An 8,393-nucleotide genomic window follows, 5' to 3' on the forward strand; every position below is an offset into this window, starting at 1 on the left:
AAATTTAATCCTAAGGTATCATGCATTTACATGACTAAAAATGGTAAAGTGAGCCCCTAAAGGGTAAAATGTCATTTCACAAGAATATTCAATTATTATCACAAATTAAATTCTAGTCAAAATCTAACTATGGCCTAAAATTGATTAAGTCTTAAAGTTTGATTTTAACATAACTTGTTTAGAAATATAAAAGTGGCGATTAAAATTCTAATCTAATAATAATCTTTTTTTTCTAATTGAAATTCTAAGCTAAACACCCTTAGTTCTAATTAACTCTAACTTTAATTAAAATTCTAAATTAATTAAACCAAAATCAATCTAATCATAAAATTCTAAATGATCTAATTAACAACATAAAAAACACTAAGCCCAAGAACAACCAAAAAGAACCAAAGCAATAATGGGCCTGAAGGAGGGGTGAAAGCCCTGAAACATGGTGTTTCCTGTGGCTGACGCATAGGCCCGTTGCACGAAGGCCCAAACCGGAAATTCCCAAGGCAATGAGGGTGCAACTAGCAGACCCAAAGTCTGCCAAGAAAAATGAGGCGTAAGCCCACATAATGGGCACAAACTTTCATCCAGCCCAAACAAGAAGTGCAAAACGCTGCCAAAAATACATGGATCCGAAGCGTACTCAAGGCCCATCCGAACCACAACCAACAAAATCCAGGCAAATGGTCACAATTGGTATTGGAAAATGTAATTAACTTAATTAATTTTGGGATTAACGGTCATCATGCTAATCAATAGTCAACACCTTGGAATTAAACCTGAATTAATCAGCACTAATGGCCAATAACACGCACGATAAAGCTGGAAAATGGAACACTCAGAAGGTTCAAATTTAAACATCACTCTCCTTCCCTCTCATCCTGCATCCTCGCCGGAGATGAGACGCCGCCGCTTCGGAGGAGGTGGCGTGGTCCAATCAGTAAAATACCAACACCAAAACGCTCGCCATTAAACCTTACGTCTGAATCCCCGAGCCAATCATTCCACCTCTTAACTACACTCTCAAATCGACGTCGAATAGGATACGGACCATAGATCTTTGAAACGCGAATAAGACGAAGATCAAGAGGAATCAAAGCCCCTCGCACGACGACAATAAATTCAGGGCGGAACAGTGAACAGAGCCTACCTGCAGAACGGAGAAATGTTCTGGAATTCGTTGAAAAATAAGATGATGATATTGAATAAGAATACTAGAGTTTCTTCCGGTACGAATTCTTCAAAGTCTTGATTCCTTCTTCACGTTCTTCTTCTTCTTCTTTGTGAATGTAGTCTATAGGAAGGATTCTGGAAATTGTGTTATTCTGAAAATGAGAGGTCTAGCTCCTGTTGTTTCAGAGCTTCAATGTGGAGTGAAGGAGAGGGTTTGAGAGATGCAGCGAGTTCTTGAGGAATTGGATCTGAGTTTTATAGTTGTGAAAATCTCGCCCCTCTCAATGATCCCAGTGAACTAATTTATAGAGAGATATGAGTTAACAAAAGTTAACTCAGTTAGTTTGATTCAACCCAAAGTTGTTGAATGTTAACTAACAAATTTAGGGTTAGTTAGTTAGGAATGGATAGTTAGTTAGGAAATTCAAATTCAAACTCAAATGAAATGTTAATTGAAATTCCATTTTTATGTGAACTGAAAATACTCTTAGAATGTTTTTGTGAAAAATCAATAATTGGCTTTGTTATACTGGTTCTGTCATCATTATTCTCTTTTTATCCATTTGGAATTTTGTTATGCAATTCCAACTGAAATCTTGTTAGTTTTGAAATGAACTTGATGAGATCCCTGCAGAATTTCGGTTAGGTTCATGCTATGCTTATTAATGGAGGTTCTGCTATGGTCTCTGTCATGACAGTTAGTGCTTAAGTGGTGTGGTTTTCTTTTAGGTTAAACGATTTAACTCCTGTTATCGAATTCATTTGCTGCCAATTATTGTAAAGTGTGCTCACTATGTTAGATGCTATTCTATTATTAAGTTAGTTAAGTTGGATTGGGATTTCAAATGAGGTTACTAATGCATATGTGGATGTTAGTCTGGTTAATGTTGAGTTGAACCTGAATTGATCAAGATGCTCATGGTTTTAATTTTTCTGCAGGACTTGATCAAGTGGCCTTATGCATTGAAGGTTTGGAGTAGCATGATGTTCATCGCCATTCTGACTTGGTTCAACCTTTTTTGCTTAGCTTGTTATGAGTTATGTTTATGGCTTGTTTAGAATGCATCGTTGAAATGCTAATGGAGATAATTCTTCATTGTTGAATTGCAGATGAAAGGTTCGTGTCTGCAGGTCCATAAGGAGGTTGCAAGGTTTGCATTTAGGTATGGTTTATTGCAGGTTCACAAAGCTTGGGTTGGTCTGTTCCTTTTGCAGGTTTGCACAGCCGAAATTTGTCTGGTTTTGTAGGTTTGTATGCTCAGAATTTGGGCTTGTAAAATGAAGTGCATTGCTTGGAATCATGGAGTTTTCACATTGCTTTTAGCCATGGAATTTGAATGTATTTGAACTCATGGTCTTGGACATTTGGATTAATGGTTGTAATTGGTTCAAAGGGATGTAATATGTATGGTTTATGTCATGTATGATAAGACATGGTGATTGAATGTAATTAGGTCAAGTGACTTGTAAATATCAATGTAATTTTATTCAAATCGTACTTTAAATGGTTGCATGTAATTTATGGAATTAGATGTAAATGGTTTGAATTGTATTGAAAAGTGATTTGAAAAATGAAATGGTAATGACTTGTAAATGGTTTTGGAATTTGGCATTTGAATGGTACATGTTAATATGAACATGAAATTTGAACAAGGTTAACGTGGATCAATGTTGAAACGTGGCATGGCTAGAAAAAGAAAAAAGAATTGATTAATGGTTCATGTGGAAATGCATGGTATTTATGATTGAATGGTTTATGTGTATGGAAAAATTGGATTGCAAATGATTAAAAAGAAGGAAAACTCATGTAAAACCAAACAAAATCTAAATGAACCAATGATCTTGTGATGAATCTTGATTCAATGCATAGAGACCAGTGCTAAGGGTTCAAAAATGGTGTGTTGAATTTGGTCAACAATTGACTAAAAGTCAGTTGTAACCGATTTGTCCAATCAATGTAACCTCTGCAATAATCATGGACATTTGTGATGGAAAGAACGTGATATGTTTGAGGTAAGGTATTTAGTGGATTATTGGGTGGATTGAAATGGTCATGAATGAAATTGGATTGAAAACTTGACAGACTATCCAATGAACCAAGCACAAACCAAGATCTTGTCCATGAAGATGGATGACATGCACACCATAATTGAATGCACTTGAATGAACCAAGGATGAATAAATGGAATGATGAGACTTGGAATGGATCCAATCCAACCAATGAAATCTTCTGATGAACCAAAGACATAAGGCCTTGAATATAACTTGAACAAACCAATGCACCATTGATCAACTAAATGGTGATGCCTCAGATGAAACTTAGGGTTAGAAACATCCACAAGCAAGGATGGCCCAAATTAGGGTTTTGATAACCATATCATTAAGGATTAGGGTTTGAAAACCCTGAGGAGTGCCTTGATGAAACCTTGTTGAATCCATACCTCCAAGATCAGGCAATTAGGGTTTTACATCTCATATGATCAGATGAATAGCCAAGTCATACCTTTGAAGTTTGATCCACACACAAACCTTAGCTTTGCAAGTCAAGAGTTTTAAATCTATAGTGATCAACTAACGGTTGAAGGATGCATATGAACGAGGCATGAATGTATACATATGATTCCCAAGTCAATGGTTGAATGAAAAGATGAAAAGGGGAGGGAAAATTTTGGGGTACAACACCTAACACAAACTCCAACAACAAAATTTATATTTGGTCTGCTTCCTGTAAGGTATAGAAGGCTACCAATCATGCTTCTATATAAACTTTGGTCAACACTTAAGCCTTTTTCATCTTTAGATAACTTTAAGTGAGTGCGTGCAGAAGTTCTTTTGTGGCTAGCATTCTCCAATCCAAATTTCTTCACAATACTCTTTGCATATTTGCTTTGACATAGAAAAATGGTGTCTTCCATCTGTTTGACTTGGAGCCTAAGGAAGTACGTCAGTTCACCTGCCAAAGTCATTTCAAACTCATATTACATTTGCTTGACAAAATGTTGGACTATCTCATATGACATCCCTCCAAATACAATAGCATCCACATAGTTTGAGTTATCATAAGTTTTCCATCCTCCTCTTTGACAACGAGAGTTTTATCAATTCCACCCTTTCTATATCCATGGTTGATGAGAAACTCAATCAACCTTTCATACCAAGCTCTTGGAGCTTGTTTTAAACCATATAGTGCATTTTTTAATTTGAGCACATGATTTGGGAACCTAGGATCAATAAACCCTTTTCTATTCAACATACACATCTTCATCTAAATAGCCATTAGAAAGGCACTTTTAACACTCACTTGGAACAACTTGAACTTTAAAAGACATGTCATTCCAAGTAACAATCTGATAGACTCTAGCATGCCATTAGAGCAAAGGTTTCATCAAAGTCCACTCCTTCCATTTGGGTGTATCCTTGAGCAACAAGTATGGCTTTGTTTATGGTAACAACCCCTTGTTCATCAGACTTGTTCTTGTACAACCATCTAGTGCCAATAACATTTGTTCCTTTAGGTCTTGGAACTAAATCGCACACCTCATTTCTCTTGAATTGGACAAGTTCATCTTGCATAACATTAATCCAAAACTCATCAATCAAGGCCTCCTTGATATTCTTTGGTTCAAATTTAGAAACAAAACAGGAATTTGACACAACTTCCTTTGATATGGTAATTATCCCTTCATTTAGATTTCCTATAATGAGCTCTTTAGGATGATCTTTCTGAATTCTGATGGAAGGCCCTTTGTTAGTTGACTCAATCTCTGTAGGTTCAGAATTAGCATTTGAGCCTGCAACATCTTCTGGAACATTATTCATTGATGTTTCAATATCATCTGTGACATCAACTTCGTTAGTTGAATCATCCACAACAATGTTTATGGATTCCACCATTACCTTTGTTCTGGAGTTGAAAACTCTGTATGCTCTGCTGTTTGTAAAGTACCCAAAAAAATTCCCCCATCCCTTTTAGGATCCATTTTTCTCCTCTGCTCACGATCTGCCAGAATATAACATTTACTTCCAAATACATGGAAATATTTCACTGTTGGCTTTCTTCCTTTCCATAGTTCATACAATGTGGTTGATGTGCCAGATCTGATAGTCACTCTATTAAGGATATAGCAGGAAGTGTTCACGGCTTAAGCCCAAAAACGATATGGTAGTTTCTTGGCATGAAGCATGACCCTGGCACATTATTGAATGGTCTTATTCTTGAGCTCCACCACACCGTTCTGTTGATGGGTGATGGGTGAGAAGAACTCATGACTAATTCCTTTAGAGGTGCAGGATTCCTCAAACTTTCTATTCTCAAATTCCTTCCCATGGTCACTTCTAATTCTGAAAATGTCATTATCCTTCTCTTTTTCAATCTTTTGACAGAGTTCTTTAAACACTTCAAACACTTCTGACTTTTCTTTAATGAAGTTCACCCACATGAACCTTAAGAAGTCATCAAAAACAACATATGCATACCTCTTTCCTCCTAGACTTTCAACTTGCATAGGTCCCATCAACCATATGAAGTAGCTCCAGAACTTTAGAAGTGGTCAGATGTTGGAGTTCTTGTGTGACATCTTTGTTTGCTTCCTTATTTGACATTCACCACAGATTCTTCCTTCATCAATTTTCAGTTTGGGAATTCCTCTGACTGCTTCCTTTGACATAACTTTCTTCATACCTTTCAGATGTAAGTGACCAAGCTTTTGATGCCATAGCTTAGTCTCATCCTCTTTTGACATTAGGCAAGTGGAGAGACACTCTATTTCTTGAGGTGTCCACAAATAGCAGTTATCTTTTGATATGGCTCCCCTCAGGATAACTTCATTCTTCTCATTTGTTACCATACATTCATATTTACTGAAGTTCACTTTGAGACCTTGGTCACATAGTTGACTAATACTTATCAGATTAGCAGTCGGCCCTTTAACAAATAGAACATCATCTAGACTAGGAAGTCCTGGATAGTCCAGCTTTCCAACCCCATTTATTTCTCCTTTTGATCCATCTCCAAAGGTGATATATATAGTAAAATATGACTTAATATTCACCAAACATTTCTTGACACTAGTCATGTGTCTAGAGCAACCACTATCAAAATACCAATCCTCTCTAGCAAAGGCTCTGAGGGAGGTGTGAGCTATGAGTCCTGACATACCATTTCTGGGAATCCATCTTTTATTTGGTTTAACCATAGTTTGTTTTCTTCTGGGTTGTGAAGAAGGTTTGGGATAGACATATAATTTGTAGCAATAGGGTTTTATGTGACCATACTTACCACAATTATGACACTTCCATCTTGGGGTCTTGTTTCCTGAGTAAACCTCTTGATGCCCTTCCTGATGTTGGAACATTTGATTTGACATATGTGTTCCTATTTTATTTTAGGTTGAACAAAGTTCATTACAGACCATTTTCCTTTGTTCATTACACCTAGATTATCATAGCCTAGACCTTGAACATTTCCAACATTCTTACCAGTTTGAAGAATTTCATCCAGCACATTAGAACTACTGTTAATCATTCTTACAGATTTAGTCATATTGTCATGTTTTGAATTGGTCAATACAACTTCCTCCTTCAGATCAGAGATGATAGATATATGCTCCACTTTCTCTGCCTGTAGTTGAGCAATAACTTTCTTTTGATCTTCTCCTAGTTTACAGACTTCTTCACTTCTGAGGCACAATTCCTTGTAAGATTCAGCAAGTTCCTCACAATCGGAGTCACAAATTCCAGTCAAGGCAGTAACCTGTTTGGTATGTTCTACTTCAGGGTCACTTTCAGAATCATCTTCTGACCAAGAGATAAATAGACCCTTCTTCTGTTTCTTGATATACATGGGGCACTCAGCTCTTATGTGACCAAACCCTTCAAATCCATGGCATTTGATTCCTTTTCCTTGGTTAGTATTTTCTTCAGTTTTGGTCCTTCTGCAAAAATCCTGATTTTTGTTGATGTCGAATGACTTGTTCTTGACATTAGATATTGTCTTCTAGTCCATCGTCTTCATCACTTTGTTGAATTGTCTTCCAAGTAATACAATAACATTATATATCCCTTCATACAAGTCACATTCATCTTCAATGTCTTCAATACTAGAAACAAAGACTGTGCTTTTCTTCTTTTCTAATTTTTCACAGATCCCTAACTCAAAGGTCTGAAGAGATCCCATTAGTTCATCAACTTTCATGTTTTTGATATCTTGAGCTTTTTCAGTGGTAATTACCTTCATGTCAAATCTCCTTGGAAGAGACCTGAGGATTTTTCTGACCAGCTTAGCTTCTGACATCTTCTCCCCTAGGGCACTTGAGGCATTGGCTATCTCAATAATATTCATGTGAAAGTCATGAATACTCTCATCCTCCTTCATTCTTAAGTTCTCAAACTTGGTGGTCAAAAGTTGAAGTCTTGATATCTTTGCCTTATAGGTTCCTTCATGAGCAGTCTTCAAGATCTCCCAAGCATCTTGTCATACGGAGAACTGGACTTTTTTGTGGTTTTAATCGCAATGTCGCGGTTAGCAAGAGTCGCCACCGACTTTTCTTTTATCCAATAAGGAAAGGTGGAAAAGAACAGGAAAGACCTTAATTTAGATTTTGGGTTCGGGAGGTACATTATACAAAGGGAAGGTGTTGGCACCCTTTGTATCCATGGTTATCCATGGGCTCTTAATTGCTCGATCACTTATATTATTTTTGTCTAAAAAAAGTGTTTGTGAATTGTTTAGAAAAATTGTTTTGAAAAGAGAATTTAACTTTGTAATGATTCTTGTATGAATGTATACAAAATGATTATCTCGTTTAGTTTTGAAAATTGTTTAGAAAAATATAACTCGGTAATGATTCTAGTATGAATGTATACCAAGTGGTGATTTTCTGAAGGTATTTTGAAAGGTGTGAGGTGTGAAAAAATGTTTTAGGTTGTGAGCCAGCAATTAAGAGTTATACCGACCCAAGGTCTTTATGAGTATTTCCTATCCTTATGAGGGTAAAACTGTCCTTATTATTGAGAAATAAGTAGTTTTATCCTTTGGATGTAAAAGGGTCATCGTAGGGTCATCGATTGGTCATTGAAGGCAACAGTTATGAGGATACCTTAGCATTCGAAGGGACTATCATCATTTAACCGTAGGCAACATCGGAGGGTCATCGAGGGACAAAGTTGTATATTCGAAGGCAACATCCGAGGGACTATAATTTATTTTATGATGATTTAACCGAAGGGTC

The 8,393-nt window shown here is 36.6% G+C and overlaps 1 long non-coding RNA gene across 1 annotated transcript; it reads left to right on the plus strand.

Moving 5' to 3' along the window:
• The first annotated feature begins 749 nt into the window (after window positions 1–749).
• LOC127131776 (uncharacterized) lies at window positions 750–2,771 on the plus strand. The gene is made up of 3 exons (XR_007806518.1): window positions 750–1,220; window positions 2,104–2,171; window positions 2,275–2,771. It is a non-coding gene; the product is annotated as an uncharacterized LOC127131776 (long non-coding RNA).
• Window positions 2,772–8,393: the final 5,622 nt, after the last annotated feature.

This window comes from Lathyrus oleraceus, chromosome 1 (assembly GCF_024323335.1).
Source record: "Lathyrus oleraceus cultivar Zhongwan6 chromosome 1, CAAS_Psat_ZW6_1.0, whole genome shotgun sequence".
In the NCBI taxonomy this organism is placed as follows: Eukaryota; Viridiplantae; Streptophyta; class Magnoliopsida; order Fabales; family Fabaceae; genus Lathyrus; species Lathyrus oleraceus.